The sequence below is a fragment of the Meles meles genome, unplaced genomic scaffold (assembly GCF_922984935.1).
Source record: "Meles meles unplaced genomic scaffold, mMelMel3.1 paternal haplotype, whole genome shotgun sequence".
Lineage (NCBI taxonomy): Eukaryota > Metazoa > Chordata > Mammalia > Carnivora > Mustelidae > Meles > Meles meles.
In genome coordinates, this window is record NW_025721582.1 from 1,238,148 (window position 1) to 1,247,425 (window position 9,278).

Here is a 9,278-nt window from a genome sequence, read left to right on the forward strand (position 1 = left end):
CCTGAGTTCTTATTTTCAACGACTCTATCCAATGTATCCAATTCAGAGAGTCCCCGGATAGCCCCCATTTGGCATATGCTATGAGCTAGAAGTAAACATTCGTTATCTTGAGCTACTAAAACTTTGAGGTTTCTAATTCTTACAGTATAATCTACCATATAATGGCTGGTATTATTAATAAAAATATAAATATTTTTAGATTACACTATCAGAAAGCAAAATAACATTATTTTTAGTTCTCACTTGTCTTAATGGATGTATGGAGAAGCATGTGAGGATTAATGGGGAGAGAAAATTTGTACATTGTTTTAATCAATCTAGCAAAAATGTTTAAAGTATAAGCATGTAAATGTATCCCCAAGCGACTTGAACATATTTTCAGCAAAATTTTGGTCTGATGACAATTATATCTATATTTCCCTTGCCAAATGAACAACTTGTGTAAAATATTTCTGATCCTCTCATACATGACTCCATAACCCCACCAAATTCTCTTCTTTTTTTTTAGCCGCACTGCATCCATGTATCATGATATTCAGAAGAACCTATATTTTTCATATTTACTTATGATTGATTGTGACAATTTCTTCTATACTACTGTTTAATACTAGGTTATTAAATATTTAAATTATGAATAAATACAAAACAGAAGCTTACTATAAAATACTTCTAAGGATACTTTTTTGTCTTTTTAGACTTAAATTTTTAGTGAGTGTTCTTTTTTTTAAAGATTGTATTTATTTATTTGACAGACAAAGATCACAAGTAGGCAGAGAAGCAAGCAGAGAGAGAACAGGAAGCAGGCTCCCTGCTGACCCTGGGATCATGACCTGAGCCAAAGGCAGAGGCTTTAACCCACTGAGCCACCCAGGAGTCCTTTAGTGAGTGTTCTTAAGTTGTCAAAGCATGAATAGGGATTTCTTATTTGTAGTATCAGATCCTTTACCCAGTGACATACTCAGATAATTCAACATTTCAGAAGGGAAATTATATTGATAAATGATATATTTAATAACATTATTTATTAATTTCAGCTATATTGATAGAATTCCAATCAATTTTTCAATTTATTGCTTAAAACATGACTTTTAATGTAGGGTGAGCCTCAGCAATTTCCTATACATTTCCTGAATAACCTGAATAAACATTCTCCTCACTTTATTAATGGCATATTTCATTTGTTCATTTCTAAGACTGTAGATAATAGGGTTGAAGAGTGGAAGGGTTATGTAATAGAAGACAGAAAGGACCGTGACCTGGATAGTGGACTGTCAGATGGCCTCAGGTATACATAAAATTCTGACACCACAAGGATGTGAGGGACAGAAGTAGAAAAAGCTTTTTTTCTGTCTGCTCCACTTGGAAATATGAGAATAGTAGAAAATATATGAATGTAAGACCTGATGATGCAAATGAAACAGTGATCACCAATCCCAAGATCAGAGGCAACGATCACCATCTCATTGCTAAAGATATCAGAGCAGGAGAACTTTATCAGTGATGTTATATCACAAAACAAAACAAAACAAAAGAAAATGGATGGATGACATTAGGCAGACAGAAGGGCAGCAGGAATGTGTTGCTAGTGTGCACACTCTCATATATGAGACCACTGAGTATGGAAGTCAGAGTCATTGGATGCAGATTTGAGGGTTCATGATCATAGGGTAGTGAAGTGGTTGGCAGATAGCCACATGGCAGTCATGGACCATGATAATTAGAAACAGAAGCTTCACATATACAAATAAAACCACCAGGAAGACCTGAGCTACAAAGCGGCCTTTGAAATGGTGCTGCTATCAAGCAGGGAATTGATGCATGAGCTAGGAACTGTTACACAAATGTAGCAGACATCCAAGATCGACAGATTCCTGAAGAAGAAGTACATGGGTGTGTGAAGACTCCTGTCAAGGGTGGCGACAGTAACAGTGATAATGTTCCCCATCAGAGTGACTACATACATCAGAGAGAAGGTTATGGCATGCACATCCCATAACTCCCATAAATGAGAAAACCCCATGAGGAGAAATCCCATCATGATGGTGGAATTTAGCATCTATGGGTAATGCAATTTTTACCTGGAATGTAAGAAGTGAAGTCCTGAGCTCATGAAGAATCAAATTATGAAAATATGGTTCTTAAATAGTTTAGTCTTGACCCATACCTAATTCTAATCTATATTGAAACCCCTATTTTTTTAAAAATGTATTTTTATTTTTTATAAACATATAATGTATTATTAGCCCCAGGGGTACAGGTCTGTGAATCGCCAGGTTTACACACTTCACAGCACTCACCATAGCACATACCATCCCCAATGTCAGTAACCCCAGAAACCCCTAATATTTTTGAAAGAAGATTAAGTGTTCCTCCTTTAGTGTATGGGGTATTATTATTTTTATTATAGTATTTTATTTCAACTATAGTAATGAAGTGACAATTACAACTTACAGTAAACAAATAAAACTTCAATCCATATTACTATACACTTCCATTGGAGAATGCACTTTTCTCATGATCAGTTCTGTATAAATATAGATATAGATTTCATAAATACAGTTGCAGTTGAATGAAATTTGGGAGATAATGTTGTTGAACACTGGATAATTATAATAAAATATTTTTGTTGTTTTTTGTCTTACATTTTTATTTGCGGGTATGAACAATATGGGGTAAAATGATTGTTTCTAGAACTAAAGTTCTATGCAAAATAGTGAAAAATTATCTTCTGTTCCTATGACAAAATATTTATATCATTTGTAATTTTACTTACTCCAATATCTCAAATGGAGTATAAACTCATAAGCTGATACATTTATCTAAACTGACTCTATTCCTAATTTTTGGTTACATTTTTATACTTCAAGTAATTTTTTTCTGGTTCATTTATCTCTGCTCTTAAAGAGAGAATGAAAGAGCCAACTATTATTATTTCCTGAGTGCCTCTTGAACTTACCCCTAATGCTCCTTCTCTATCATCTTCAATTTTCCAACTTTTCAAAACTTCTTTGATTCTACTAGCTGAAAACAAAGCAACAAAATTATAGTACAATATCTTCCCATACTAATATAGCCTTTTTTTCTGTTAAATTACAGACTGTTTTTCTCACTTTAATCTTCAGCTTGTTCAACAACTTTTCTTAGAATTTCTTCCTGTGATTCTGCATAACTTAACAAGTTGTTGATCATTGCCGCCACATCTTTATTGCTTATGTCATCACCTCCTCTAGTTTATTCACTAGTCGTTGAATTAACCAACTTTCATCTTAAATTACCTCTGTTACATGTATTTTCCTAGATCACCTCTATTATACTTTTACAATTTTTTTTCTCATTTCCAATAATAATAATAATAATAATAATAACAACAACAACAACAACAATTGAACCATGAAAAACTAACCTTGCTCATGGTGTATTTGAAAGTAAATTCTTCTAAATTCTGTTCAAAATCTTATAATCCAGATTCCTTCACATCGATCCATTACATATAACACCACTTTCATAATATTCTTTGTCATAAACTTATTAATATCTTGAGTGAGAAGTATTTAGACAACCTGTCCAATCTCATGACTTGTTTTTTACCACATCAGTTTTAAGACATGTTTCACAAACTGTTTCACATTGAAAAGAAATCAAGCAGATGCCCTCCCTATTTTGTTGTTATTGTTATTGATAAATTCCTCAAGGATTGAATTTTATGCAACTTTGTGTTCTTCAAGGGTCAGGTGAAGTGGTTTTAGTTTTGCTTTGTTTTGTTTTATAAATTCTTGATATTAAATGTAGGTTTTAAATATTTAATAAGCTGTCACATTATTAAAGAATTCTTATCATTCTTTGTGTATATGGCTTCTGATGAAAGGGAGAAAACCATACCATCATTACTAAGATACTACCTCTACATGTTTAACAACTAAACCAAAACAACTTATGTTCTCAGTAGTTTTGAGGTTGTTCAGAGAAATAATAATTTGTAATGTTTACCAGTATGTCTTTAATTTCCAGTTATCTATATGAAAATACTGGTTTTCATCAATGTATAATATGACCATTTCAAAGTTGAAGCTCAGTCTGTATCTTTTTTTTAATTATTATTCTTTATTATATTATGCTAGTCACCATACAGTAGTACATAATTTGTTTTTTCATGTAGTGTTCTGAAATTCATTGTTTACGTAGAGCACCCCATGCCCTATACAATTCATGCCCTCCTTAATACTGTTCACCAGGTCTCTATATCTTCATCAAACCAGGATGATTGTACTTTATCTGATAGCATCTGGTCAAAACTAGTTATGACAATATGTTTCAAGACAATATGTTTAAGAAATGTGCCGAAGATATCACAAATTCACCTTAAATATTCTTGATATAGTTTTCAGAAATACTATGATTATTATTTCAGTTCCATTATTTTCAAGGCATATACTACTGTTCAATATTTTCTAAGTAAAATTTATATATTAGTTTTAAATATCTCAAAAGTAGTATTATATTCCTATTTTAGAGACAGAAAAATCTTGCCCAAGTTTACTATCTCCTGTTTCATCACAAAAAAAAATATTTCTCACATGGTTCCAAACACAAACACATTAAACAGGTGGGAATTATCCAGTTCAGTGCCTATATAGGTTTCCAAAGAATGTCTGTACACTTTTTTGATAATGCAGTAATTATAATCTCCCTACTTTAAGTTTACTATATGATTACCTTAGGCATATATAGCCTGTATCAAAATTCTCTTATGGAAGAGTAACCAAGACCTTGGTTCTAGAATGAATAGACAGTATGATTGGGAAACATCACCACCGCTTACCAGGCTTTTGAAGTTCGAAATACACTTCACCCAAGATGAAATTCCATTATCTGTAAAAAATGGGATGATGATGTGAACTGTCATAATCAATTTTTAAATAATATGTTTGTTTATTCCTTGAATTGATAATTCAATAATGTATGTCTGTTTATCCCTTGAATCAATGATTCAACAAACATGTATATGTTGTTAGGGTACAGAGTCGACCACCCCTCAGTTAGACAGAGAACACTCTCAATAATGCAAATAAGACAGCGAGGTTTATTTTCAGCTAGCTGGGGTCCAAGTATCTGCCTGGTGCAGCAGGTTTCAACAAGGACGTGGACACTGACACTAGTTAAGGCAGGGGTTTTTATGGGTCATTACAAGAGGCTGGGCGGGGGGAGGAGAAGTTCAGACTTTTCTGAAGTAAGCTGATTAGCTGTTGTGAGGGTGTTGCAGGGTGGGGAACTTTTTTGGAAATAAAGCAGGGTGGGGTCCCTGGAACTAAAGTAAAGTAGGGTAAAGTTCAGTCCTTGGTCACAGGGGTCTGAGATGGTTGCCAAAACTAAGATGGCTGTACTTATGCTAAGGATAAATCTGAGGTGGAATGGCCTTAATTTTTCTCTGCCTCCATATTTTCCCCTCTCAGGGGAACCTAGGGAAGGACCCAATCACAGGTCCAGGCTGGTCTCAGCAACAAGGTCCAGTGGTTGGTAGGGATTGGTTCTGGCATGAACAGGAAATAGTATAAGAAACATTAGTGGGATAAGTGAGAAAGGGGCAGTCTTAACTTTAGGGGATTGTCCTTGTCTGGTTGGTTTTTCCATTATGGAACAAAGTCCTTGAGAAGGGCTTGTGGGTCAGCTCGTCGGACATGGGTGTATTGGACCCAGGGATTAATCCCGTTGACCTTGAGAGCGGCGGGAGTGGTCAGGATCATGATGTAGGGTCCCTTCCAGCATGGTTGAAGTGTCAGTTCCTAGAGAGGTCAGGCCATCTCCACAAACCAGGATATCCACAGCCTGCAGTAGCCCACCGTCCCAAGAAACTCCCTTGTGGAGGGAGTTTCCCTTGCCGAAATAAGTGGTGTGGCTCTGACAAAGCTGTGCTTTCATTGCTGACACCTGATATACTTTTCCTGCAGAGTCTTTAAGAGAGTTCTTATCCCCCGCAAGCATGACTCAGTCCTCAGAGGCTATTTCCACTATTCCCACTAACCCAATCATATTCTTCCCTTCAAATCCTTCAATTTTCTGAAGTTTCCTCCTTATATCTGTGGTTGACTGACTGGAAAAAGCAAGATCATCTAAAAGAGCTATCATGCAACTTCTCTGACGTTTACTTCAAGATGTCTAGCTTAGGTAACAAACATTTAAAGACAATCAAATATATAATTTAACATCCATAAAGGTGTGTTATTAAAACATAATTTTTCTCTCTAAAATAACCCTCATTTCCAGAGATAGCCAAATCAGGACTACCTTATTTGAAAAACAATCCAGTTTTAACAAACTTGGCCTAATTATTTACATAAGATCAGCAAAAACAGTAAGTGATCATATAGATCTTCTTAGAATCTGCTTTGCTGGAACTTCTTATGAGGAATCTCTAGGTTGAACTTTTAGTAGCCTCTTCAGGCCAGGAGTCAAGCCACATACTTGCCATCAGACATGCCTGCAATACCTGCCGATTTGGGTGAATTTCTTTTCCTGAGGTACCCAAAGTATCCTGAGGTTCCTGCTGCTGCCAGGAAGTGACATTCTTTACTAGCCTGGTGACACTGCTGGGAACTCTGTAAGCAAGGTATCAGGCCAACAGTTCCAAAGGGCTTTGTGGCTCCAGGTTTTATAAAGTCAACCTTAATTCCTTTATGCTGTCTGGTCATATCTGAGTCTTTCTCAAACATGACATTCCAGTGAAAGCCTTGGTAACATAACCAATGTTTCCAATAATGTCCTGCTACAAGGAGAACAGATTCTTTTTGAACTTATGCAAATGACTGATTGCCATAGAAGTAAGAATACTTACTGAGACCTTAGGAGGTTCAGAGTGTTCAGATAGAGAGAAAAGGTGAATGCTTTGATTTGTTTGCAAATAAATATTTTTACATTTCTGTAAGTTACAGATAACTTAAGAAAAAGTTTCCCTAGTCTGGAAAACAGACATTACAAAAACAGTCATGTTTAAAATAAGACAAAACATTAAGAGACACAGCACTATAATCTTTTAGTTCATTTAGTCCCATGTTACTAATTCTGGTTTAGTTTGAATGCACCTTTAGTTAGTTCTGGAAATTCTTACCTATTTCAGTTCCAGTATTTTAACATGTCAAAGACCTGTATTTGTCCTGAAAGTCTCCTATACCAATTTCCTTTAGGCCAGAATTCATCTTACAAGAGAATAAAAACAATGACAAAAACTCAGAATAGATATGGTTAAATATCAAGTGATGACACTTATCAAAACATTAAAACATTAGGAAATGTATAGAACCTCTAGAGAAGTCACAGCATTTACCCAAATGTAACCCAAGGTTTTATCATTGGTTTAGCAGTACTCCTTGAATAACATAACATATCAAGGAAAAGGCTTATGAGGCAAAGAGATCTCATTTACAATACTCCGAGGGCAAAAGAAAGCAATTTACATTTTTTTAACAGATCAATTAACCTAAGAAAATTTGCCCTTTTATTTTTTTTAAATTTTATTTATTTATTTAATTATTTTCAGCATAAGAGTATTCATTGTTTTTGCACCACACCCAGTGCTCCATGCAATACGTGAGCTCCCTATTACCCAACACCTGGTTGCCTAACCTCCTACCCCAGCCCCTTCAAAACCCTCTGGTTGTTTTTCAGAGTCCATAGTCTCTCATGGTTCATCTCCCCTTCCAGTTTCCCTCAACTCCCTCTCCTCTCCATCTCTCCATGTCCTCCATGTTCTTTATTATGCTCCGCAAATAAGTGAAACCATATGATTTTTGACTCTCTCTGCTTGACTTATTTCGCTCAGCATAATCTCTTCCAGTCCCGTCCATGTTGCTATAAAAGTTGGTTATTCATCCTTTCTGATGGAGGCATAATACTCCATCGTGTATATGGACTACATCTTCCTCATCCATTCGTCCGTTGAAGGGCATCTTGGTTCTTTCCACAGTTTGGCGACCATGGCCATTGCCGCTATAAACATTGGGGTACAGATGGCTCTTCTTTTCACTACATCTCTATCTTTGGGGGAAATACGCAGCAGTGCAATTGCAGGGTCATAGGGAATCTCTATTTTTAATTTCTTGAGGAATCTCCCCATTGTTCTCCAAAGTGGCTACACCAGCTTGCATTCCCACCAACAGTGTAAGAGGGTTCCCCTTTCTCCACAACCTCTCCAACACACGATGTTTCCTGTCTTGCTCATTTTGGCCATTCTAACTAGGATAAGGTGATATCTCAATGTGATTTTAATTTGAATCTCCCTGATGGCTAGTGATGATGAAAATTTTTTCATGTGTCTGATAGCCATTTGTATGTCTTCATTGGAGAAGTTTCTGTTCATATCTTCGGCCCATTTTTTGATATGATTATCTGTTTTGTGTGTGTTGAGTTTGAGGAGTTCTTTATAGATCCTGGATACCAACCTTTTGTCTGTACTGTCATTTGCAAATATCTTCTCCCATTCTGTGGGTTGCGGTTTTGTTTTGTTGACTGTTTCCTTTGCTGTGAAGGTTTTGATCATGAGGAAGTTCATTTTCCCTTTTGTTTCCTTTGCATTTTGAGTCATATCTTCTTTTTTTTAATATTTTATTTATTTATTTGACAGAGAGAGAGGTCACAAGTAGGCAGAGAGGCAGGCAGAGAGAGGGGGAGAAACAGACTGCTCACTGATCAGAGAGCCTGATGCGGGGCTCGATCCCAGGACCCTGAGATCATGACCTGAGCCAAAGACAGTGGCTTAAACCACTGAGCCACCCAGGTGCCCCCTTTGGAGACATATCTTGAAAGAAGTTGCTGTGGCTGATATTGAAGAGGTTTCTGCCAATTTCTCCTCTAGGAATCCGATGGATTCCTGTCTCACTTTGAGGTCTTTTATCCATTTCGAGTTTATCTTTGTGTACAGTGTAAGAGAATGGTCGAGGTTCATTCTTCTACATATAGCTGTCCAGTTTTCCCAGCACTTTTTATTGAAGAGACTGTCTTTTTTCCATTGTATTTTTTTCCTGTGTTGTCGAAGATTATTTGACCGTAGAGTAGAGGGTCCATATCTGGGCTCTCCACTCTGTTCCACTGGTCTATGTGTCTGTATTTATGCCAGTACCATGCTGTCTTGGTGATCACAGCTTTGTAGTAAAGCTTGAAATTGGGTAACGTGATGCCGCCAGTTTTGTTTTTGTTTTTCAACATTTCCTTAGTAATTTGGGGTCTCTTCTGATTCCATACAAATTTTAGGATTATTTACTCCAGCCATTTGAAAAATATTGGTGGAA

At 36.2% G+C, this 9,278-nt stretch overlaps 1 pseudogene; it reads right to left on the minus strand.

Moving 5' to 3' along the window:
• Positions 1-1,088: 1,088 nt before the first annotated feature.
• LOC123936517 lies at positions 1,089-2,056 on the minus strand (annotated as a pseudogene).
• Positions 2,057-9,278: the final 7,222 nt, after the last annotated feature.